At 38.4% G+C, this 27432-nt stretch overlaps 1 long non-coding RNA gene across 3 annotated transcripts in view; it reads left to right on the top strand.

The window, feature by feature from the left end:
• Positions 1–5754: 5754 nt before the first annotated feature.
• LOC127477642 (uncharacterized) overlaps positions 5755–27432 on the top strand; it is a 40552-nt gene continuing 18874 nt past the window's right edge. For 2 of the 3 annotated variants that reach the window (XR_007906994.1, XR_007906996.1), the window contains exons 1-3: positions 5755–5839; positions 5888–6036; positions 7364–7627. This is a non-coding gene — a long non-coding RNA (uncharacterized LOC127477642). The remainder of the gene's footprint in view (positions 5840–5887; positions 6037–7363; positions 7628–27432) is intronic. The other variant, XR_007906995.1, reaches the window with a different exon arrangement.

The raw sequence follows: 27432 nt of genomic DNA, 5'->3' as shown, positions 1-27432 counted from the left end.
AAAAATATCCATAACAGTGGTGCAAACCTAAAATTTGCATGTTTGGTATATGAATGAAGACCAGTTCTGAGGATCCCAATATAGCTATTAATTTCTGGAGTTTTCCCATTACTGTTTCAATCTTGAGGAGTCCCCGGCAACCCTTTTATGTTTAAGCTTTAGTACGTACTAATCATGCAGTTATTTTTACTGCCTATTTGGTTTATTCTTACCAATATTTTTAATAACATTTTTTAGTCCAATGCAATTTTTTTTCCCTAAGGAGATTTTACTGACAAAGAGCATAAAGCAAAGCAGCAGAACTTTAGCTTTTCACACCACAGGCCACCTTTCATCCATCCCCTCCCTACCATACACAAAGAGCAGTATAGATGGATGTTGAAATTACCCAAACACAAACCTAGTGGATTCCATGGGTTATGACCATTCCTAAAAACATTGTTTTGACCTCTAGTCTGGGAAGCCCTATGACCATGCTTGAGAGCTCTGGATCATCATGCCTTAAAATTAAGAGATCACCCATGAAGTGAATAGCAATAGGAATAAATGAAGCTGTTCCAATTGCTAGCCAAGGGTTAAATTCTTTACTGGTATAACTCCATTAGCTGTTCCTTCACAAAAATCAAGGCAGCTAAATGAATTGCAGTAGAAGTGATGTCCACTGTGAGCTGATAAATAAGTTACCAAATAAATTTTAATCACCAAATTGTTTGCAGTGAGATTTATTCTTGCACAACAGCACAATACCCAGTCAGTACATCACATATATATTGAATTCCTTAGCAATATTACAATTCAAAATGATTTATGTCAATTTTGTTTTGGGTGGCAACAAATTATGACTTCACTCAGCGAGAAAACATTTCCTGCTGCTATCTCTTAAAGACTGCCTGTAGTGTTCAACTATCAACTGCTGCATCACACAGACTAGAAGGTGACCAATGGAATGTGCAAGGAGAGATTAGAATGAATTTTTGACGTGTGCTTTCATTTCATAAATTCCAGTCTCTGCAGATGCAAGTTTGTCATTTGTCATGAGTTTTTTTTCAAAGGCAGTTTTGTCTTATCTGATGTTGAAACTCTTCCATGAAGCTTTGAACGCTGAGGCATAAGAAAGAGAAATCAGTTGGAAATTTGTTCATGTCTATCTCTGTGCTTGACATTTCTCCACTGATAAGGTACAGCTAAATATTGACTTTTTAGTTAAGTTCAGATTAGCTGTCTGGTCCATGAGCATTGATTGTAAGCCATTATCTTTTCCTCATTTATGGGCCCCAGTACTTTAACAGAAAAAAAAAAGAAGACAGAAAGAGAAAAAAAGAAAAACATAAGACAGAAAATGAAATGGAATGAAAAACTCTGTGCAATTGTCTGTAAAGGTGTCATTAAATTCTGCTAGGAAAAAATAGAAATGTTCTTGATGTTTACTTTTAAAAAAATCCTTTTTTCATTCTAACAACTCAAGTAATTTTTGACCCATTTGAGGAAAATGTCAAACCAAGATTGCCACCAGGACACAAAACTGAGAAAGATATAAAAGATTCTTCTAACATTAATTAACTAAATGCAAAACCTGGCATTAAATAAGCACTATTAAACATACTGCTCTATAGGGGAACAGTGGTACTGCAAATTTCATTCCATTATCACAGCACCCTGTCCCAGTCCAGTAGAATACTTTGGGTATGTCAAAAAAAAAGAGAAGAGAGCAGGGTGATGTAACTATTTTAATTTTTGAACCGCCTTTGACCAAGTCCCTCCCAAGAGCCTTTAGAGGAAACTGAGATCATGCAGTATAAGGCAAAATATGCTTATAGATAAGAAATTGTCTAGGAGAAAAAAAAACAAATTGGATGAACGAGTAGAAAAATGTCAGTTTGGCAAAAGTTGATCGGTGCAGACCTCTGTGTTTCTGCTCCAGAGAGGTGGCAGAGAGGGGACATGGCAAAAGAGTTCACTACTTCAGCTGCCAAGGGATGTCTCTTTGGATTTTGTAGCCAGCTGAAAGAGATTAGGGTTACACACATGTGGATTTATCCTGAAGAAGCTATTGCACACTCACTTCACATCATTCAGTTACTCCCATCTAATTTCCAAGTGTAGACAAGTATTTAACTTCACTGGGGCTGAAGCTGGAACAACACCCTGGCTGCCCTGAGCAGGTGAGATGCCTGCTACCCTCAGGTGCCAGGAGGAGGAAAGGGGTGATGGAGAGAGGTCTGGATCAGGGAGGCAGTCAGCATTAATGTTAACAAAATCCATGTCTTTTCCTCTAAGACAATAACCAGTCCTGATCTGAGCTAATAGTATCAGTTAACTAGAACATGCATACTGACTTTTATAACTTGAACTCTGATGGGCAGTGCAGACAAGGAGTTAAGTTTAAAATTTTTGGTCAGCATATGGTATCTCTGTGTGACCTTAAATCACTAAAGGAGATTGTGGTAGGGGAAAAGAAGCTGCCCTCAGTGGGGCAGAACCAGCTGATGCCTGGATCAAATGTAAAGGGAAAAAAGCTTCTCTGACACTCAGTAGACACCATAGAAGTAAGTTTAGGGATCCTTTCTGCTGTGAACTATACCAGCACTATTCCCAGTCTGGAATCAGGAACTCCATGTGTTTTCCTGTGTTCCTCTTCTTCACTGTGCCTGGGTACACAGTTCACATTTCAGATCCTATGTGTGAGTACATTGCAACAATGACAGCTTAGTTGTAGGAATACAACTAAGTTAAATCCTTTACATGGCTTATTTACAATTTCGAATAGTACCACCTGCTACAAGAGGACTCATCTAGATGCCTGATTTTCTCTTGGGAGTTTTGGTTCAGAGCAGTAAAGGGAAGGGAAGCTCTGAATTACAACGTTAAAGGCTTCATTGCATCATTTGGTACAGCAGAGCATAGTGGAGACCCACATATTTCCACCTTAAGCATAAGGAAAAATCTGTCATGGGAATATATAGCTTGGATATGGTACAGCAAGTGTTGTCATAAATATCTCACGTGACATAACATGCAAATAAAATGAAAATACAAAAAAGAGGTGCCTGTCTTTGCATCTTATTTAAGGTCTTTTTTCTTTAGATTTTCTTAATTGCTAGCACACCATATCTTCCACAGAAAGAGCTTGTAATATTTCAGTTTTAGTGACTGCCTTTTCTATTACTGTAGCACGAAGTATGAATGTCAGCAAAAATTTCCAAAACTTAAAAAATAATTGATTACCTAAAATCCTTTTTCCTCTTTAAAACCAAATGTCACACCTATGCCAAGTTTCATATTGATGCATATGTAAATCTAAATTATAAATCCTCAGAAATATATTCACAACTGCAATGCTGATAGGCTCTTAACTTGCTACAGTCCCAGAAATGAACGCTGTGATCTCAATACATACCACAGGTCCTACTGGATTTGGGTTAAATCAACCTACGGGTGGGAAACCTCAATGTAGTTTTAGGAAGCAGTATTAATGATTTAGAGTGTATTTACCCTGCAAATTTTGCTCGGGTTGCGGTACACTTCACTGTTTTCAGAAAGCAGGAATAACATTTTAACATTGCTCTTGAAAAAGGATGCAGGACTGTCAACTTCTAACTACAATCATTCTGTGCAACTGCAAATATGTAGCATAATTAGAACAAGCTGGGGACCTCTTATGACAATAGGAGCCTGTAAAAAGATGTGTTGATTCTGAGAAAGTCTTCATTTTGCTCTGAATAGCGACATTATGCAAGGCCTTTTTTAAGCACTTGGTCCTCCCCAGTACAGTGTTCATGCTCACATATGGCTGGGAATTCAGGGGCCATAGCCAGTGACTTAACACTCCAGAAAGCCTCCACAGTTCTCCCCAAATGATGAATTGTGATGGGATTTGTCAGGTCTTCTGAGCATAAAGAGGGAGATTTGTGGAAAAGGATGGCAGAATTATTAGTATGCAAGTGACTCAGTCAGCATCCTGCTTGGAAGACAATGAACTGAATGAATGTGGCATCCTCTTATCACTATGCCTGGCTGGGTCAATAATCCTGAAATTACAGCATCACCAAAGTAAGGTGAATAAATGTCGTGTGTAGATAAAATGTAAAACCAAAGTGAAGTTCAAATCAGCTCCACAATGTAGATCTGTGGAAGCCAAAAAGCACAGATTATTCTATGCATCAGAAGAAGTAAGTGTGAAGAGAACATACACAAAAACAAACAAACAAAAAAAGTTGCAAAATACACTTCCACTTTAATAGAATTGGTCTCTAATATTTTTACTTTAGTTTTAAAAAAAAAGACAACTGTTTTCTGATCAGAACCATCTGAAAAACTCTGCATACCACAACGTGATCCACAGTCCCTCTTGCATACCCTGCTGAATCTGCTTTAAAGAGAAATTAATGGGTCTTCTGATATCTCAGGTGGAAGTGCATATGCCCATATTCAGCATGTCTGCCATTCAATTGGCTATCTTCTTGATTCCTCTAGGTGTCTCCTTCTTCCCTTTCTCCTCTTATTTTCCTTTTATTCTAGAGAGAAAAGGTCAGAAAATCTAGCCCAAACTTTCATTGGAACAAAATTATATTACTTATTTTTATCTATATTTTAACTGTCTGTATTTTGCACAAATCTGAATGCAATAAACTCATAGGTGTATTTTTAAAAATCCATTTAAAAATTACCATTTTTCAAGCACCCTATTAGTTGACTGATGCTTTCAACTACCTTTCCTCTATGGCCACTGAAAGCTCAGTAAATGTCTTGCTGATCCTAACAGACATCTTTCAAGTTGTCACAAAAAGATTTCTCAACCAAACCCTAAAGGTACTATTTTTATCAGTGTTTGTCAAGTTCAGTTGAAAATATTAAAATTAAATGAGAGAACTCCAGGTCTTCAAGGCACTAACTTGAATAAATACCAGAAAATTAAACCAAATTCAGTCATGTCTCCAGCAATTCCACTCAAGCCAGTGGCATTTCAAAGGTTTCAGATAACAAGAGAATTTGTCCCAGTCAGTGTTTTGCAGGCGATTTACAACCAGAGTTCACTGACTTCAGTGAAAATTCCACCATGATAACCATGACAGAGCTGGGAATGATTATATACAGTTAAGATATAAAGACCTAATGAAGCATGCACGAATCAGTTCAATACTTGGAATATTCTCTCAGGACTGCTGGCTAGATAATAACTTAAATAGATTAAGAGTTATAAACGGGATTCTTCTTTGTCTTTATCTTCTAATTAAATAAGGACTAACCTACACTAGGAAAGTAGTAATCTATAAAGTTATTCAAGAGACAATTGAAAGAATAAATAAAATTCTAGAGATGTTTTCCCACCAAAAAAGCTTGCCCTTTCATCCTGCATTTTTCCGGTCTTAACTAGAGCAATCTTGTTCAGAAATGTGTGGAGCAGCCAACCATATATCCACTGTCACTTCTCATTTATTGATGGTTAATATACTGATGTAGGCACTTCAGATTTGTCAGCAATTATTAGAGATAATTCACATTACACATATACGCACAAAATTAATACAATACTGAGCAAACTTCTAATTTCTTTTCCATTTCTTCGAAGATAAAAAATCGCTGTCTGGGTTTTGGAGCATGAGAAACAGCATGGAAAATACCGTAAGGGACTATTACCCTGTCTCCAGCATGGTCTCCCAACAATTCTCTGGCAACTAGGGAATTATTCTTTATTATGTCCTGGACACTTTTAATGGTTATGAGTTTAGGCCTTCCTTCCTGGTTACCAGGAAGGAAGTATTCCATCCTATTCCTTTACATAATCCAGCATATAAATAGACAGAGAGAGAAGCCTCTTTCTCTCTTCCCTTCCGGCGAGGTTTGGAGGCCGCAGACTCCCGAGGTTTGGAGGCCGCAGACTCCCGAGGTTTGGAGGCCGCAGACTCCCACAGGCCAGTCTCGCTCCTGTGGGGGAGCTGAGGCCTGGCCGGGCCTACGGGGCCTGTTGTTTCTGCCGATCCAGAGTCTGGCAGTGTGGCGGTGGCGTTTGGGCGATTGTGCTATCCCAAGGAAATAGTAAGATATTCTTTTGCTAATTCTTTAGTTTACCGGATCCTGAGTTTTTTGATTGTGCATATCTGCTTTGGTTTTGTCTTTTTTTTTGCTCTTTTTTTCCCCTTCCCTTTCCCTTTCCCTTTGGGATTGTATATAGTATTTCAACTGTATATAACACTTCACCCCGTTCTACCATGCAATAACCCTTAAGAACCTGGACCATCATATGTAACTGGGTCATTATCAGTTTTAGTAATGGAAATTAATCACCTCTGGTAGAGCTGCATTGGTGGAAATTGTTGTAGAATGTTGCTCAGGGTTTCACTACCGTCTCTTATCCCTAAAAGGACAAGATGCTGGGACCAGTTCAGGAGATGGATGGTAGATGTTTTCCTGTTTTCAGGTACTGACAAAGAGCTTGGCAGCTCTTTCATGCTTTAATCCTGCAGGCAGTACTAACTCAGAATTTCCAAAGACTTGCCATCACAGTGAGATGTGAAATGATTATGCAGTTATCTAAATGGAGTGCCATCAAATGCAGGCGTGTTCAGAGTATTGGAAAAAAGCCTCTATAAGGTGCAAAAAAAATTATTGAAACAGAAGAAGCCACCGAATGCAGAAATTAATATAATTACACATTATCTAAAAATACTGAGGCTGATGGTAATAAATACAGTCATAAGAACTGGGGTAACATTCAATCCATCACAGGATTCCAAAGAAAACAGTTAGAAAGAAACAAGAATCATAACAGATAAGGAACAGAACAAACAGAACAAAGTGCTGCTAACCCTTATTAGGTTAAAAAAAAAGTCCAGTCTTTTATGATCTCTGCTTTCAAGGAAAATTACATGGTTTATATCTGATCTTTTTTCCATATTTTGCATGATCAGTATTACAGTCTTTCAATCTCTGCCTTCTCCACTTTCTGCTTTCTGTTTATGTGTTGATTAAGGACAATTTAAGGAGCAGAGATTTCCAATGTGGCAGCCCTAGATGAGGAACTGGAGGATTGTAAAGCTAGTCATCCAAAGCGTAAAATGGTTCCCTCACACTTATTCACTGTGCTGTGGGCTATAGACAGCTCATGGTAGAGCTGTGTACATGGCCTATGTTGCAAAGAGAGTGCAGACTGGAGTCAGAACTTACAGTTACCTGGAAATTTTAACCAAGTTGCATACAATCAAAAGAAAAGAACAGGGAATCATGCATGGCATCACCAGTTGAACCTTCTGTGTTTGTGGCCCTTTACTATATTATCACCATCATCCATGCCCACATCATTCCATGTAATTGTTCAAGACTGTGTTTATAATCACAATGACATTTCACCCTTTCATCACGACAGATGGGCTGCTGATTCCTGCAGGACTCCAATGACTGCTGTGATCCATAAATGGAGACCCAAGAAGTATTGGCAGAGAAAAAATGAGCTGCAGGCAGAAAGCTCAATATCAATGTAAGCCATTTGAAAAGCCATTTGACAAACTACATAGACCTAGACCATTTACCTCTGCTAGTTTTGGGAACAGCTCTGAACGATGCCCTAATCTGCTTTCAGCTCTAATGCTCCAAAGAATGACAGTGACAGATAGGAATAACAAGAGAACAGGTGCGGTAGTAGGGATGATTGAAATCTCTCATCTGTAATGTTGGCTTTAATCAGATTTTAAAAAGAGAAAAGTTCAAAGAAAGCAAGTTCTATTTTGCAACAATCCCATGAACTCTCAGAAAACAAACAGTCAGTAAATTTCTTACCAAGGCAGCATGTTTATGAAAAGTAAAAGAAAAGTATGTTCATGAGAGTACCAACTTCGTGAGTGCCTTGCATTCATACTTGCTCAACATTGTCTTCTTCCTGCCTTTCCAAGGACTTCACAATGTGTACACATCTGAATTTGTGAGTAAACATTTGCTGTTTCAAAAATTTCTAATTAAACTGAAAATAAGTTTGTGCTACCTGGTAGGGACTCTTGGTTATAACTTCTCATTTTCTACTAATGGCTGCTTTAAAGAAAACCAGGCATGTTTCTGAGCTTACTGATCCTACTTTTTCCCTGGAATGAAACTGAAAGTAAAGCTCTAATCCTTGTCACTTAACTGACAGATGACTATCATTTTAGATAAATACAAAAAACTTCTCTGAAAAGCTGATATCTACATAGTTATGTCAACTATGTTTGCAGGGTCCCTTCACCTCCAGCATTTTGTGTCTGATAGCAGCCTCCTATCTCTCAAAACCAAAACTATGTTGGTCAGAACTTTCAAGGTTGAAAATTTTCTTTTTTCACTTGCAATCAACTGGTTAAACAGTTGTTTTGTAATTGTCACATGAAAGTAAAGCCATTTATGTAACCTTTTCATTACTAATTAAGATTTAAAATATTTTGATAACTTTCTAGAAAAAAACTTGATGAGGCCACTTGTGAGAGAATCGTGGACATCTGCTGATCTTTATCTGAGACAAATTCATTATCAGAGTAAATTCACAGAACAGTTACAGTGGCACTTCAGCTGGTGGCACACTTCGTCCTGTAAGTTCAGTTCCTTTTTCTTCATGTCCTTCTTTAGAGGTTTGTCCTTTCAAATTAAAAGAAACTAAAATAATATTCATCGCAAAACTTTGATTAAAGAATTAATTAAACATTGAGTAACTGAGTATGAATAATAAATGCTAAATAAAAGAACCCTTTTTTCCCAGCTGTGTTGTGCCAGAGAACAGTTACAAGATATTTCTGCCCTGGTCTGTTCCTCCCAAATTACTTCAGAGTTATTATTGGTTATTATTTTTCTATTCTTCATTATTATTTTTTTAGTATGGGTCTTCCTCTTCCTGTGTTTTACAAATCCACAAGCGAAAAACACATCTTTTCCTTAAAAGACGTTTGTCTCTTTTTTAAAGCAAATTACAGCAAAAGGACCTCTATTTTCTGAACTGAAAAAGGTCTAGGATACCATAGGTAATGGAAATATGTAGGAAACATAAGTGATAGTTAACCACAGATCCAGCATAAGTGTAATTTGGCCTGTGCTGACACAGAACTCATAAGCTTATCCTGACCAAGTTGAGAGCTCATACAATCCACATCAAAAATGCCCCTGCACTGTGGCTTGCTGGGACCAGGTCCTTAAGGTAGCTATGTGTTTGGATGGAGAAATAGTTATCAGAAAACATCACCCCAACAATAGGAAAAGTATGTGCTGAGAAGTAAAGCATGGAAATCTCCCAAAGACTAGAAGTCCTGCTGAATATACAACATGGTCCCTGCTCGAAGAGGGGCTGGGGCACATCGCTTGATCTGTGCTGGCTCTGTGTCCTCACTCAGGGCTGCATAGGAAACCACAATTCCCTCTCACGGCGTGAGAAGATGTGGAAGCAGGTCAGTAATGGCCAGTATGAGGTTTAGAAAGTCTGACACTGAAGGGCTACGCCTCTACTCAGTGTTTTCAGATCCTTGATTCTCCACGAAGGTACCTCAGACCTACCAGGATGAAAAGTCTGGCCTTGTTCTGGGTGCAGAACCAAGAGTACTGTCCTAGGACCTAATATGGGCATGGGAGAGGAACATCCTCCTCCACGTAGCTCCGTGCCTGAGCTAAGCCTCAAGGCAAGACACTCTCCAAAATTCTAGGCAGTGGGCAAAAGAAATGTGTTGTATAAACCAGTAGTATTTTTGAGAATGTGTCAGTGGTATATGCTTTGCTAAGTGCATTAAGGATTGCCATGTATTTTTATTAATTCATTATGGTTGATCTAGTTATATAAACAGGAAATGGCAATAGATTAGCTCCTGGAGAGTGTTTCATATGGGATTACATTTAATGCTGAAATTCCTGTCAAACTCTTAACTTTCAAAATACTGATAACACAGTACATACTGTGCACTTTTTTGAACACTTGAGCAATGCATTCCCTGCAACACACTCAGAGCCCTAATAATCAAGATTGCATTTAGAGAAGCTTAATTTTCATTCTATTAATCTCTCCAGTGGTAAGAGTAATTATTCAGTATTCACTGAGAAGCAATCCCATAACATGCACAGGGTGCCAGTATGTTAGCATGGTTTGAATGACTGCATAGTGAGAAGAAATGTTTCTCTCTCACCAGCAAATTATTATGCAGGTCCTTAAAAAGACTGTGGATTGTATTTGCAAGATATGAAATTCCCTCTGCTACTCCAAATTACCTCCAGAGTGTCCTATCTTGTTTAGTATCATCTTTAAGGTCTTCCTTCCAAGACTGCCTTTCCTTTTATAACTACCTCTTTTTTTTTCACCATGCACATTTGTCTAGCCCTACATTCTGCTAAGGACTTTTACCATTATAGTCATTTCTTATTCCTCTTACCTAAAACCTTTTTAAACAACTCCTTCTGTGTCTTGTGCAGCCTCTTCAGGTGAACAAGGCAGAAAAACAGTATTTGAATAACGTAGGAACCACTGAATGCTAACTGATGAGTTGTCTTTGTGTTAAAGCCATTTCTATTTCCAGGAAGTAAAGATAATTTTTTTACTGTGACTTTTCTTTGAAGAAAATATATCTTCTAACCAATTAATATCTTCCATTGTAAAAGATGCAGAACAGTGAAAACTAAAATGGTCTCTTAGATGACGTTGCAAATCTGTAAGTAACTAAACCTACAACTTAAACTTTGTACCTGTTAACATTATTAATAATGTCTCTTGTGTTTATTTCCTTCTGCAGACTCCTGTCATATATTTTGACTATCCTGAAAATAAAAACTATAGTTTTTATTTATTTAATAACTGCAATATGAGAACAGTCTATACTGGTTTTGAGAATTTGCCCTGTGCACCTGACAGGCAAATTCCTGGATACTCAGCACTGGATGGTCACAGTTATTGTATCTAAGCTTCATATGTTAATTGACTTCTCAATTTTACAGTGGCTGAATAAACATCCAAAGCAAGGTGCCACGGGGATCTTGTGTGTTCTTCTTCAATGTAACTTCAATAGGCAACCATGGTGCCTGCCCCTGTCTGCAGAGGCTATCTGATTGCTGTTCCTTGTTCACTCTCTTAATCCTTCTAAATCTTCTTATTTCTAATTATTATTATTTATCTCGGTCTATCATCATTATTTATTTAAGTCTATCCTCGGCTGATCCACCTCTCTCCATATAAACTTTGACTACTCCTAATTCTTCTTCCCCACCTGCACTCTCAACTGCTTCTTCACCAGTTCCTACAATTACAAGTTTATGAGAGTTATCAAGTCCTCCAGGTCAGGCAAACATATGTTCTCATCAAACAGGAATAAATTCATGCATGCAGTATGTACCTGGACTCTCCTCCTGATATTTTAAGGGGCACAATGTAATGAATAAGCTTATGAATCACATTTGGAAGATGCCAGATTCCTGCTGTATAAGCATTCTTGAGGGCCTGCGGGTACTATTATGTTTGCTTCAGGGTTTATGAAGATGGTGAGGAGCCAGGTTTTGAGAGAGGAATTATTAGCTGCAACGAGCCTGCCACCTCTAGATGAATGTGAGTGATCCTGTAGGAATCGGCACTACATGCACATGTTCTGGCTTCCTGGAATCCCCAAAGGGAGTCAGACTTAATGTCTCCCTTCCAGAACAATGCAGTCTAGGATAATATAGTGTGAAAGGAAGGCTCATGGCATGCTCTGTGGAACTGAACCACCACAGCTGTGAATATTATTTTTGACTCATACAAACTCAGCGTAGGTGTGTTCTCTGGCGCTGAAGGCTGCACTGTCCTCAGAGAGTGCTCAAAGTTATGTTAATCCCTTGTACTGCAACTATTATGAGGAAATATTTGTCCGTTTTAAAGAGCTATTGTGTGAACTGGAATTATTTATTTTGATCTCCAGGAAAGAAAACTATTGCCATTGTTGCATCTCTATACTGAGAATTTCTCTTCCCTGCTGATGGGAAACACAAGTCCGGGTACTGCCCTTGGCTATGTGCTTACCAGAGGAGACATCAGAGAAGATGACTGCTGTCAGTAGCTCTCTCCACGCTTTACATGAGCTTGCCCTATAAAATGATTGGCTCCTGGTAATCTGCATCTCAGTGAAGTTATAGAAAAACCTCTTGACACAGTTTCCATTTACAGAAGACAACTGCCTCCTCTGTCCCTCAGGCTGGCCTGGCTACCATTCCACTTTCTCCTGAATTCCCCTGAGATTAACTCTTCGTTGTCCAGCACTCCATCATTTATCTCACTTCATCACCCCTCAGCCTGCCTCTTTCAGCTCTCTCCACATTAATTTTGACTCTTCCCTAGACCTCAAAATCATTTAGGCTTTTGCAGTGTGTATGCAGCTGTGTTCATGGTCAGACTCAAGGTCTGCCTGAGAGCCAGTAAGACCAGGGTGAACATTAATGTGTAAGCAATGAGGAAACCATTGAGTGTGACCTTGAATCCTAAACTAACATGACAGTATAAACACAGTCCCAGTCATTGCTCGTATGCTCTCTGCCTGTCTGAACAATCTCTCTCTTTTTCTCTCAGGTTCCCCCATTCACTGTCACCAAACTTTCATTGCTTCCTTCACCATTCCTCACTCTCACTGTGAGATTGGAGACCTTTTAAGCAAGTTGAATAGAGGTATTCAAACAGTACAGAAAGGCTACTAAAAAACACCTGGTCCTGAATGGCTTCACATACATCTATGCCATAATGAAGTTCAGAGTCTCTGTTTGGATACCCACAGGCCTCTGAAATTTTTAAACTAATCGGTCAGTGATTCATCCAAATTATTTCAGTACAGTCCTCAGAACTCACCTATGTAAGAGAATTGTGAATTCCTGTCCACAGTGTCATAACTTTGCCCAGTCGTCCTTCTATCTGATTAATCAGCACTGTTACACAAAAGTGGCCTCATCGGTGGCAGAGACAGAGTTAGAACCCAGAAGATGCATCAAATTCTGCTTCACTTACTTATGGAGAGTGGAGGAAAGCACTGTTATGCTGAATAGTTTTTTATTAAATATTCAGGTTTTTGTGTCTTGCTTTACCTTCACAAAGAGTTACGAAATTTCAGCATATTCCCCAGCCACTGCCATCACTCTTCATTCTGATAATTGTTTTACAGGCAGGAAACCCCACTATTTATTAAATTACTTTTTAATGAACATATAATAACAACTAACAATAAGTGAAACTGGAGAAGGCAAGAAGGACCCATAATCTTAGCCATCAACTCTGTCTTAAAAGTGTCAAACATGATGCTAATTTAATTTATGATTTAAGAAGATTACAGAAACTGTACTATATTAATTTCCATTTCCACTGCCTCAGCAGTCATCTAGGATTGGATAGATGGCATCACAACCAAAACAATTTTTTTTGCCCCTTATATACATTTCCTCCAGTAATTTACTGTATCATGATATAGCATATCTGAAGAAATCAAAAATCACAATGTCTGTTAGGATTGTAGAAGACTGGTCTCAATTAGGGGTTACATATAAATTTCCTTTCCTATTTTTCAAAAAATTAGTTTTCAATACCTAGTTCTCAACAAAAACTTTAAGGTTTTCATTGTTTTCCCCCGAAAGTCCTCATAAGCCTGGTTTTCCTGATGGACTACGTGATGGATCAGCAAGGGGTGGCATATCACGGAATAAACAAACTGAGCAATAGAGAATGACAGACTAACAAGAAAATCAACTAGAAGTTTTATCAAGTCTCTAGCTGCGTATTTGAGTTTTGATTTTTAGACAATTTTTGTGTTTAATGCCAAAACTTCTGGGTTCTCTCTTTTACCTAAAAACTTTTTCCAGTCAGCCCTATTCCCATCTTGATAGTCTGATTCTTGTTACAAATGCCTCATCTAGACTACATGATTTCTTTCTATTTTCAACTTTCATTAATTATACAACATTTTTTTTCTCTATGCCCTCTGTACTCTGATGTTTCCAGACACAACCATTCTGTGACAGACAGACAGGGACTGTACTAGCTGTTCTTTTCAAAGTTCAGTAATTTTAGTATGTTTACAATTCTTTTTCCTCTCCTTCTATGAACCTGACCATCTCTGACAAAGAGGAAGTGTAACCAGCCATTCAAAATATAGTAAGTTTTAGCATTTAGTTTAGGATAATGTACTGGTTTTTTATAAGCTACTGAATACAGAAAAAAGCATGTTCTAACTGTACTGTGGTTTAGTGGGTACATGAGAGAACCAAAACTAATCCTAGTTCTGGTGAAGTCCAAGACCACCAGGAACAACAATCTAATGGAGTATTCACCAGGGTAGGTGGCCTGCTGGATCAAGCAATACAAGTGAAATCGTTACTGAGAATGAAACAGAGAGGCAAGAAAATATTACCAATATTCAGGAATGTATCTGGAGAAGGAGCAAGACACCTGGCATTTTAGAGGATGCAATGGAGGGAATAAAAAAAAGTAGGCAGGAAAGTAAACTTACGTGGGGAGATAGGCAGAGATTTATAAAATGGGAGATTTATGAATTTTATGTAAGACATTCTCAGGTTTCAGTTATTGGAAAACCATGTCTGCAGCAAACATTTCACAAGAGCATGCAACATGAAGCAGTTGGTATGGAAACTGAGGTGCATAAGAATATAACTTCAGAATACTACGGAGTCAGAGCAAAGACTGTTGGCACAGTATCCTGTATTTGACAGTGATTAATACCAGTTCCTTAGAGAAAAAGCAGAATAAAGACAACAGGTACAAAGTGACCTCTACCTACTATGTATTTTCTGCCCGGGAGGAAAGCCTCCTTGAAACAGAGGGAAGTTAGTGGTCATGAAGAGATATGTGTCCAAACCTCTCATTGAATAGACTGTGTTTGGCTATCTATAAAAACAATTTCATATTTTCATTCTGAATCTCTTCAACAAGTCATGTCTGCTATAGAAAGAACTAAAGTGAATCTAGAATGGAAGCATGCAGAGAGATAACAATCTGTTATGATTATACCTTTCCTGAGGAAACTGTCAATTTAACTGGTGAATCTTTATATATTCACATTACACTGCATGTATTATACCTGGAATAAGAACATCCCAAACCCTTTGCTCTTCACCATCACAATCACAAACCAAGTGTTTGGAAAGACATGGCACCTGGATGAGTTCAGGCTCCCTCCACTGCTGCCAGCAGTGTTGTCTCAGTACAACTTTGAAAAGAGTCAGTTTCAACTTTCAACTACTTTTCTGGACAAAAAGAAAATTGAAGCCAAGTAAACCTGAATCATGGTTTCCTGCTAAGTTACCCCCTACAGCTAGTCTGCTGCAGGACACCACAGACCTTCGCACATCAGTTGGCCATTCCAAGTCAATGACTGAAGAGCCAGAAAAAATAGAAAGAACAGTATAAAAATAATGTAAATAATTCTAGAACCTTGTCTCTCAAATCAACTGTGTTCTTCTATACTTTCAGCCATCGATTTTAACATGCCAGGAAGCTTGACTCTACGTGAGCAAGCTGCATCATCTCCTTCGATCAGTGCTTTTAAAACATCATAGCTCACATCAAATTGTCTAGTGCAATTTCTAGATAGACTGATTTCCAATAGCATCAAAAAGGTAGTGTAAGCAGCATGCTCCTCTCTTTACTTTTTTATGAACCCTGTGAAAAATTTGTCTTTTTCTTCTTGCACTGAGCTTCAGGCTGTTAGACCAGCGAATGCTACACCAACCAGCATGACTTCCAACATCTCACAGCGAGTCGTTTATGTTTGAGTGATTGTTTCAAAGCAAACAGTGGCATACATGAGAGGTGCCCAGGCTCCCCACAAAGGCAGACCACAGGACCTAACTCAACACCTCTGCAGGTACACATTTGCAGCACACACAGCAAAGCCTGCCTTGAACACTTCCAGGGTTGGAGCATCCACAACATCTCTGAGCAACCTGTTCCAGGGTCTCACCACCCTCTTAGTCAAAAATTTCTGCCTAACATCTAACATAAACCTACTCACTTTCAGTTTGAACCCATTCTGTCTTGTCCTATCACAGTTCCTGACGAAGAATCCGTCTCTGGCTTCCTTGTCCACTCCCTTCAGATACTGGAAGGTTGCTATGAGGTCTCCATGCAACCTTCTCTTCTCCAGGCTTAACAGCCCCAACTTTCTCAGCCTGTCTTCACAAGGAGGTGCTCTAGGACCCTTATCAACTTCATGGTTCTCCTCTGGACTTGCTTCAACAATTCTATGTCCTTCTTATATTGGGGGCACCAGAGCTGGGTGCAGCACTCCAGGTGGAGTCTCACAAAAGCAGAGTAGAGGTTCAGAATCACTTTCTTTAATCTGCTGGACACGGTCCTTTTGTTGCAGACCAGGATTCATTTCATGAGCCATCACTCCCAAGTCCTTTTCTGCTGGGCTGCTCTGGTTCACTTCTCCACCTAGTTCTTCTGCAAGATCATGTTGTTTTAGAACTAGCATGGATGTATTCCCCCATTTAACTGAGATTTATCGTATTCCACCCAGCAAAAGACCTGCAAATCTGAAGGTTGTATCCTGTCATGAGCAAGAAATTCCATGGGATACACAAGTAGTCAATACCAACAGCAGCCAGAGCAGAGAGAGATCTTACAGCTTCTGTAATCCTAAGCATCTGCAAGCCACATAGACTAGAAATCTCATTTCTCTTCAGAAGTTTGACTTTTCCATGTATCTGTACATAATTAAATACTTCTGATTCCAAATATCACAGTATAATAATATAGCCCAAGCTTGATTCCATTTATAGTAACCACCTCCAGATTTGGATAGCTTTCCAAAAAGTGGTAAGTTAAACATTTTCAGCTATCTTTACAAATGTAGTGAGAGAAAAAATAAAATGACATTTATAAGCAGGAGAGAATTTCCTTTTCAATAATTCCAGGAAAGACTATTCTTATGGCAGGGATTACACTACAAATAAGAAATGGTATAGATTTAACCCATTTTCCTTAGTCTTAAGGCTGTAATTCTGTGGTTGCAATCTAATGTCATGCCATTGCTATTAGTAGATTTTCTCCAGAGTCCAGACAGAAGTAAATGTGTTCAGAAAGACCTCAGGAATATCCTGTTTTTCTGGCACCAATTTAAAATATAATTCTCATTAGATTGGTGGCTATTTTTTTTTCTAGAATTAAATATATTTTGCCTTCAAAAGAAATCCTGTTACCTTTAAGTGAAGTGCTCTTCAGATCCTATTGCCAGAACCAACATTCTGTCATTTCTATCACAGTTTACTTTGTGATATGATGATCATTTAACTAGAAGTTTGATATTCACATTTAACAGAGAGGAAAGGAGTGCACTTTAAAGCCCTCTCTATTTTTCGTATCCAAAGTCAGAAGCAAGGATAGTTTCCCCGTGATTTCAATGAAAGCAAGACTGGGACACCAGAATATTGGGTTATGGGCACAGGGATCAGGTCTCTTTCTGTCATCTGAACGATGCCAAACACAATAGTTGTGACAAGTAGACACTAAACACTAATAGCAATGAGGAAATCACAACAAATTTTGTGAATTTTATTTGGTATATCTAATAAAACAATGCATTATCATGGGTTTAAGACTGCAAAGCAACCCAATGTCAGAGGAAGCACTGTAATGACAGGTGACCCTGGTCATTTCAGAGTGCCAACCACTTTCCCCCCATACCCATCCCCCTGCTGCATGGAACTGAAGGGATGTCCTCTTCTCTTTCCCCCTCTGCCCCCTCACTTTGTCCCAAATGGGACAATGGAAAAGGAGCAAGACTGGAACAAAACCTGCAATTCATGCACACGGAGCCCAATCTTCCTCAAACTACCTAGCAGATTTTCAGATGAGGTAGGAGAGCAGAGTGTCTCTTCAGTGCCAGGCAGAATTCTGCCCCTTGCTGATGTATTTCTGGGTAGGATGTTTTGCTGTGTTTAGTTTTTTTTCTTTTCAAGCCAGTAGCAGATGGCTCACCCGTCTGATTTCATCTGGCAATTCCCCTGCTCCTGCATTGCCTTCATGGACCACTCCACAGCCACAGTATGAGGCAGTTTCAGAGCTTTCTGGTGCATAATTGTCATATCTATTCAGAATTACAAAGTGAGATACTGACAACAGGAAGTTATTTTAAGTTCTGGGCTTATTTCTATCCAACGTTTCCTTCTACATTCAATTTCTTCCTAAGCTGTGAACCATTCAAACTACGCTTTTCATATAGCTGAAAGCAGATTTGATTAATATGATTTCTTTGTGAAAATCTGAGAAGATTAAGGAGCAGTGATGTAGAGAACATATGCCCTTTCTCAACATGACATTCTCTAACATTATACAGGGGTCTACAGATCCTTCCAGTCATTATATTGTTCCCACTAGTAGTATCTAAATAGAGAAAAACCTATCATCAGGGAAGAATTTCATTTTTTTCATATTGTAGTTCCAATCTCATGTGCAGGTCAACAAATCTGCAGCTGTATCGATTTCATTCTGTAACTAGGCAGGAAAGGCCACATTTCAAGGGAGAATTTGCAGATTGTTTTTCCTTTGTATTACAGGGACTTTTTGTGATGGTCCCTTAGAAAAAAATTAAGATTGGCCAGATGACTTCTATGCTCAGTGAAGCAAAATGCCAAATAAACATATTTACAGGCACATCAGTTTACTGTTCTTTCTCTGTGTATCCCAGAGTGTTACTAACCATGAAACACTTTCCAAAATCAGTGGGGGGAAAAATCAGTCTGGTATTGATTGAATATGGTTTCTCATCTGTCTCATGACCTTTTCCATCATATATAATTAGAAATGGAAAGGTCTTAGCTGCGTGCTTGCAGTACCCTCCAGAATACAGATAGAAGGTTTGGTTCAGTGTTGAGATACAGTGAAAGCACACTGTCTATAGATTTTAGGAATTGGCAATGTCAGTATTTGTTTCTCAAAATAAGAAATACAGACCATGCCAGTACTTTCAAGCTGATGCAGTATAGTATCAGTAGTTCTCAACTGTATTACTGTAAAATCTTGGATTGGATTGCACACTGTAGAGGATAAATACAGTTTGCAACCCTCTACAGCACAGGAAAACATCAAACCTGATGATTGCATGATATGATTTTTGTTATGCTGCTGCAGGGATTTTTCTATGTCAAACAGTCAACATGATTTGCTAACCAGTGGTTAAGTAGATGATTATGATGCCTGTTTCCAAAAGCATTTATATGAGTTCCTTGTGGTGAGTCAGGCTGCTGCTTCTGAAAGTCTGAAATCTTAAGCGGCCATATAGACCACAGACCCTTGTAAAATTAGGGCAATAGCACTTCTGATTTTGACACCTATACTTCCTTGATTTTGGCTGTATTTAAAGGTTTGTATGAATGCCATTATGAACTGACCCTGACCCTATATACACAAGAAATTAAACGACAGAATCATATGCCTTTCCCGATATGAAAACAGAGATGTTGGTAATGGGACCATAGAAAAATTAAATACCTTTCACTTTCAGATACAGCTCTATTTCTATTCTGATGTGAAAATATTCTAGCAAAGTGCCAGAGAAGTTGTTATTGATGCTTTCTTCCTGTGTGGGGCCTGCAGCTCAGCAGGATGTGTTTGTTGGCTCACTATTTGTAACTCCTGTACTGAATTGTTTGAGAGACTGATTAACGATGGGTAAAATAGCTTTTCAGTAAGGAGGATGATGTATTACTTCAGATGATAAACAACTGTCAACCTCCTGTAATTATTTGCTGTGTGGTTTCAAAAGGACAGTTACTCATATTGCACAGGACACAACTAAAATTATCACAGACTCAGAGGAGAAGTCATTGCACATCATGGGTGGCTGAAGAGATTGATCCAATTTTTGAGACTGTCATCCGCTTTAGAAATCTTTCCCCACAATCTGCGTGAGTCCACAGCTACAGGGGCATGACATCTGACTAACAGTATCTGCCAATCCCATGTCTTTCAAAAATCACACACATACACAAACACATTTTTTCAAACAGCTGACACTCCTTCCTGATTTCAGATACCTGCTCAAAATTCTGAGGACTCTGATTAAAGTAAAAGATTCAGATCATTTCAACTCCCTGCTTTGGTTTCTGACCTTTACAAAGGTGTTGTATCTGTTATAGGAGAACAACTTTATTGAGTCACCATAAATAAGAGATTTGTAATTCAGTGATATGCAATTGTCCTGGTTGTGAATTAATGGACTGTAATTTCTATTGGCACCACTACAAAATTTTTGAATCATAGATGTGAACAGAAATAACATTTCACAACAGAGTATATACAGGTACAGTACTCTAGATATAGTTCTGCAATTTGTTTTTACCAGAAATATAATTTGATAGTAAAACAATAATGTATCAGACTGCCAGCTAAGAGCACATTGTCAGTGAGGATAAAACGTGTGTGAGGATGTGACGATTCATCACATCTGTAAAAACAAATAAACCCCTCCAAAAGAGCAAAACAGAAAAACACTAGTTAGTGTTGTTTCTAAAGTCCCAGTCTTCTTGTAAAGGAAAAATAAAAATAAAACAATGGTGGTTTTCTTGCGAAAGATGTGATACAATGCCACCTCCTGGTTAAAAATATACCTGCTTTGCATTGAACACTTATCTACTTACACATGTGCACAACTAGATTATTTTGTGTATGATTTCACAACAGCCATACACTCGATTGCTTGGACTAGTAGACCACAATATATCCACCACTGAACTCTCTGAAGCCCGGCCTAAAGGCAGAGTCTTGCTACTCAACAGTTAAAGTTCAGTACAGGTTTATATCTGAAGACAAGAATCTCTCTATTTCATATGCTAGCGATGGGGTTTGGCCTCCAATTTTAACACACTCATTTTTCATAGATATCAGATTTTTTAATAATGCTTCCTTGTTCAAAGCTTTATCAATTTTGGCAGCACAACTGTTTTAAAATTAGGCCTTTGTGAATTTTCTCTTGAGAGCCTCATGTGTTGAGTCATATAGCCACAAACTCTTAACTCTGTAACATGTAGAGACATTTTCATGGCAGTTTGGAGATATAGAAGATTTGAATGTTTCCCAGTTTAATCAAAATAAGAAACATTTGCCGCTAGGGAAAGTAGCAGCTCTTTTAAGATACCTTAAATACCTCAGTCCTCTGGTCCTTTTGAACTGCCAAGCACTTTAAAATAGTGGCAGGATCAAGGTAAAGATAGTGCTACTGCTTATTAAACTGAATAGCTGGAAGAGTTAATAATTAATACTGGACACACACACACACACACACAGAGATACCAAATTTCTCCAATACCTTTCAGTCCAGGGGCAGGGTTTATCCATTGCCTTTTACGTTTGAAGAAATTCTAGGACTTAATTCAAGATACTGACATTTTCCCTAAAACCTTCATCTATTCCAAGATCCTTTAGAAGGAGGGCACACCCCTTGTATATTAGTTCGGTGTCCTATCCCTTCGCTGCCAGGCTACATAGTCCAATAGCACACTATGGTCTACAGAAATCCTCTCTACAGAGACAAGCAAAGGGAGAAACCCAAAGAGAACTTGAGCATGATGAGTAGAATTGGTGGTGTTTCCCACTTCTGATTCACCCCCTTATTTCAGAATCCCATTTTGCCTTGTCTGTATTTTCTGTATGCATCTCATGAAGAGGAAAATGGGAGAGATGTGCACGGAAAGGCAACTGCCACCACTCCAGAGGAGCAGCACAGGGAAGTTCCATGACTGCACCAATATGACCACAGTTATTGCAGCATATGTTTACTTCTTTAGACTTAGAAATATCAGAATTGTTCCTGATGTGTGATAAATTCCTTAACAAGAACTTGATTTCTATGTATGATAAGAGAATAAAGCTGATCAATTGAGAGAATTATTATATTGTAAAACTACAGCAGTGAGGGCACTGTGACAATTACTGAACATTTATTCAACTGATTTTCCTTGAGGAATTTTAATGAGGATTTCACACTCCATAACCACATGCTTTAGATTCTGTCAGTAAAAATGTTAAATGCTTCTGTTAAAGTAATGTGACACTGCTTTTACTGCACTCACTGATATTTTAGCAAGACGAGAGCATGACAACTTTTTTTTCAGATGTCCTGGGAATGTTTTCAATTATTTATGTTGTGGCTGAATCCCTCAGTATGTCACTAAACCCAGACAAAAATGACAATGCCAGCCCCGCAGTGGAACAGTTGTGGAAAGTCCTTCAGTTTCCCATGTGTAAGATTCCCTGTGCTCTCCACATAGCTGGCAGCAGTATTGTGCGTAATGCACAAGAAATGCTTATGGTGGGATTAGAAGTGGCAAAATCCATCAATTTATGTAGAGAAAGTTCCAAAGTTAAACTGATTTATTTGCAGTTATGGTCATTGCATGTTATTGATTTGTATGATTACAGAAAAATTAAGATTTTGGTTCCCAGTGCTAAGATTTAATCTCATGAATATGGCAGTGGGATTTGAATAAAGAAAAGGATCAACTGAGGGTTTGGACACTCAGTTTATGTTCTTGACTCAGCCCCTGATCTACACTATGATCTTCACAGGCTTCATTTTTCTGTGCTTCTCTTTCACTCTTGTCTTGCAGATTTTAAGTAACACTTTCAGAAAAGATTGTCTCTGATTATGTGATTCTACTATGCCTTGTTTAAGGGGGTGCCAAATTCATTGAAGCCTCTAAGCTTTACAATACCGTACATAATAATGTAATAACCCATAATGCACCAAAATCATACTTCACAAACTGAAAATTATAGTTTGTTATTCCAGATTGCCATTACTGACCTGTGCTTCTGACAGGGGTTGTTCTGCACTGGTTCATGGACATTTCCTAGAATTTTCAGACAACATGGCAGTGTTTAAAGTGCAAAATGTGGAAATATCTTTCAGATAATCTGCACTAAATCATTCATTGCTGTGCTTGTTCAAGTATTTCCATGTATATGGCATGGTCTGCTTTTTTTCTTCTTGGATGTTTAATGTAAATAATCACAAAAAAAGTAAGTAGAGCTGTGTGACCCCCTTGTACACAACAACATACATTTAGTTTTAAGCAATTACTATTTCCACTGATGCTTATGCCTGACCACTGTAATTTACAGCTCTGTGAAGCAGAACTGAAATTTCAAGTTGGGGGTCTAAATTCCTTCTTGGTGTAACTCTACAACATTTTATGAGATTACACCAGAAACTAATAGAGCCCAGCAACAGAAAATTACTATCTGACTCTTTGGGTTTGGAAATGTGAAAGAAAAATGTCTTTCTTATTGCAGACTTTAATGTCTCTCAGTCATGGTAACTAAAGGCTTGATCACACAGACATTTCATGTGAATAGCTCTTCCTTATTCAGTCATGCCACTGATACCAAGCAGATAACTGGATAAAAACAACTCAAGGGAATAAAACCTGCAATATTTTTCCACACCAAAAATAGGCTATACTTTTAAAAAAAGGATATCAGAAAATCATCACAAAGTAAAAATGTGTGTGTTTGGTTGAAGAGAATCTCCACCATTGAAAAGAGGAGAAAAGGAGAAGTGAAAATTCTAAACTTTTGTAAGGGCTGAAAGCGAAATTGCAATGACCAACAGTGAAGCAAATAAAAATGCAAAGACTTTAAAGAGCAAGAAGTATTAAAGTAGGTGAAGACTAAATATGCCAATATGTATTTTGGAGCAGTTATGAATGAATCTAAAAATAAGAGTAAACTTTTTGGTGTAAACTATATTGGTGGTTTGGAAGCTTTACATGTGTCCAAGCTTTCCAAATCTCTCAGCTGTGCTGTCTTTAGAAACCCTCACCCTGACAAAGGTTGATAAACTCTAGAAGTAAATCTGGGTGAAGACCTAATGCAAATATAGACTACACTCATCACAAATAGCAACATAGGATCAGGGCCATAAAATTATAAATTGCTGAGGACAGATATAGATTGTGTCTGCTCTTTGGGAGGTAGCTCTCAGCTGACACAATAAAATGACAAATAGTAATAGCAATGGTTTCAGGTATTGTTCATCTGGGCAAAGACCTCCAAAATGCCTTCTACTACATTCCCATGTATGGCATAGCAGAGGCCAAGGGACCAGCCCTCTCTGTAGGTGTAGTCACAATGACCACATTCATGAATGTAAATGAACAGGCTGCAGGGTGAAGCACTGGTCTAACCACAGAGGGGGTGCAGAACACTCTCCTGGCTTGGGCATCGTCTGAGTTAAGGAACTGGAGAGAGGAAGGCAAGAGTGAAGCCACACCACTTTGAGTGGGAAGACAATGGATGCAATGAGTGCCATGCCATTTGGTCTTGGGGTGAAAGGTTGGGATTTGGCCTGTGTTATGTACTTGCCAAAGGGTTTTCTGTGAGTGAAAACCATCTCTAATTAGCAACAGAGACATACCTGTAGTAAACTAGCTCAGTATCCAGCCAAGAGCAGGGACTGACATCTGCTGCTCCAAGGGAAGGTGGAAAAAGGAACTTGGCTCAGCCAGAAGTGTCATGCACCGCATGGGGGAGAGAAAGTCCTTGCTAATAGTGTCTGTGGGGACTAACATGTTCTTTAGGCTTATGCCACTTCACATACCTCCCAGGTACCTAGCTAGGAGAAAAGCAGTAACAGCTCTGGCTCACAGGGATTCACAGTCTCACCGGAAGCTTCCTTCCCTTGCAGCTTTTCCCCAAATCAACTTGCAAATAAGCATGTGGGGAGCTCACTCCTCTGCATGGCCAAGGGAGATTAGAGACAGCATTTCGTTTGTGCAGGCCTTTTGGCAAGCGCCTACTGAATTGAATGATTACACAAAAAGTCAGTTATTTTTCTGTTAAAATAAACTCGCTTTTTTAAAAAGAATCAACAAAGCAAATTTTCCATGAAGTCATTAAACAAATTTTAGTTTAAAAGAATTTATCAGCACTGAAGGATTCAAAGAAAGAGAAGAATTAGGGGAGCCATAGCCAGTCAGAAAAGAAGAAAAGAGAAGAGAGGGGGTAGAAAAGGGAAAATGATTTCTTCTCAACGTTTTCCTTAAGCTGAGGAAGTCAAAACGATCACGAAGAAGAAAGGGAAAATGTGGCATCTGCATTAATCGGCATTAAGCACTTAAAATAAGAAGCTTCAATAACTGTGAAAATTTAAATTTTTGAACTTCTCCTTTCTACCCTTCCTCACTGATATTCATGGGGCAGTAACCATTATTTGCAAACAAAGATAAAAAAAAGTATTTACTCTTGCTGGAAAATGCAGCTCTAATTGCTATGAATGCATTCAATTTAGTGTGAATCACTCTGCAAAACTTTTGTAATATAACCCAAAAAAGAGCTAGACAAACAAGTATGCTTTTTTGGTTCAGTCACTAAAGAAAAAAGAAAACAAAATGTAATCGGTTGAGTTTGAATCAAAACACACATTTTACGGTTTTTTGAAAAATACAGAATTTTGGGGGGGAACAAGCTAGTCTGTAATGATTTTTGCTTTCATTTTAAAACCTTTCTGTTTCAGTGAGCTATAATTAAACACTAAAAAGAAGTTTATTTTCAAAATGTCAAAAGTAAACATTCTATCATTTCTAAAATAGAAGGTTTTTTTCTTCAGAAAATTCAGGATTAAATTTTTCTTTTTTAATACAATATCTGGTTTACACTTCATTCAGTTTAATTTATCTGCAGATGATCATATTTGCAAGCAATTTCAGTCCTCTAAAAAATTCTAGTTTGTACTATTAACCCAAAACACTTCACACAATTTCAGTAAAAACTAGGAGCTACTTCCTATTTGTCTAGAGTTCAATTCTGCACCTGAAGACTCAGGAAATATTTTGAAAATTACTGTTTATTTGCTTGGCTTGACCTGACTTTGCTTGGTTAAGTAAAACCAGGCCAATTTCCAGTAGATCCTGGAGTGACTTTTATGTTTGGCTGGAAACTCCAAGGGGTTTCATGCTGGGTGCTAAAATCTCTCAGCAGGTGAGAACGACTCTACTGGTCAGGTCTACTGGCTCTGAAAGGCTCCAAACACAGGACAAGTGCATGCAGAGCTTCTTGTAATACATAGAAAATGGAAATTTACCACCTCAAATGTCAGGATTCGGAGCTGTGCTGTACCTACCAGAGATGTAGAAGTCAGCACTTAAGGCTGCTATTAGAGTGGGAAAAACAAGGAAAAGAATGAGCTGGGAATGTACATCTTCCCTCTGTCCCCAACACTAACAACTGCCCCAGACACATCAGCAGAAGCAAACATGAGTTTCCAAGCTATGGCAGAGGGAAAGCAGGTACAGACACATAAGGATGATCCTAAGTCTGACCAATGGACCATTTGGTTCAGCATCCTGCCCCAGCAGTGGCCAAGAGAGGCTGAGGAAGCATGGAAATGAGGACAAACTGCAGTAATGTCCCCTTGGCTTTGAGCACTCAATGACCTCCAATATTTTCTGAGCCAAAAATGGCATCTGTGTGTTTTACAGCCCTTAATAGATTCTTCTTCTGTGGATTTATATAACCCCTTTTGAAGCCATGTAAACTTCTGTCATTCTCAGAATCCTGTGCTAATGCCATCAACAATATACCTACTCCTTCTGTAAAAAAACCCTATTTTTCTTTGTCAAACCTGCTACTCCATGGCCCTATTTGTGCTACCTCCCTTTTGCTAATCATGATTTATAGATTTCTATTCCCTCCTTCCTCAGGCAACTCTTTTTCTACATAGTATACCAAGTTTATGTAGTCAATCCTCATCTGGAAGCTATTTTACAGCTTTAAGCATGCTGTCACCCTTTTCTAGTTCTGCTCTATCCTTTTTGAGATGCAGAGGACAAGACCACATGCAGTCTTCAAGGTATGTCCAACTCACAGACTTATGCAGTGCTTTCCATCCTTCTCTTAAGAATTTCAACTATTAATTCCAGAGTCAACCCCAGATGCACCAATTTACACCTTCCAACACTGATTTATACCTTCCATTTTATCATCCCAAGAGCACCTTAAGATCCCTTCAAAACTACCCTGAATCTAAACATGTTAGGACCCTTCATTTTGTGCCATGCCACTTTATTTCCCTAAAAGCATTTGACAAAAACTTCCTCAAAAGCCTTCTGGAAAACAGAGTAGAGCATATCAACAGGATTTTCCCGTGTAGTGCTGATTGATTCCTTCAATGAAATCCACAGTGTTTAGGAATAATTCACTATGTAAACACAAGGCTTGTGTCCTACTCAGTAAAACATAAGTGTGTTGACTGGTTCTGTTCTTTATTATAACAATCATATTTATGTATGTTCATTGTTTCTATTCTTTATTATAACTACCACCAATTTGCTTGTCAGATTTACTAAGATTTTTTATATCCTCAACTCCAGCATCAAGCCTTTTTTTTTCAAATTGTGTCATTTTATCTTCATAAGCAAGGGTGAAATTTTAGAAGACTGTATGCCAAAATTAATAGTTTACTCATTTCATAGTTAGCTTCC

Source organism: Manacus candei, unplaced genomic scaffold, assembly GCF_025592945.1.
Source record: "Manacus candei isolate 608988 ecotype Guabito, Panama unplaced genomic scaffold, ASM2559294v1 h1tg000056l, whole genome shotgun sequence".
In the NCBI taxonomy this organism is placed as follows: domain Eukaryota; kingdom Metazoa; phylum Chordata; class Aves; order Passeriformes; family Pipridae; genus Manacus; species Manacus candei.
Note: the sequence above shows the minus strand (reverse complement) of the source record. Positions and strands in the feature narration are given on the sequence as shown.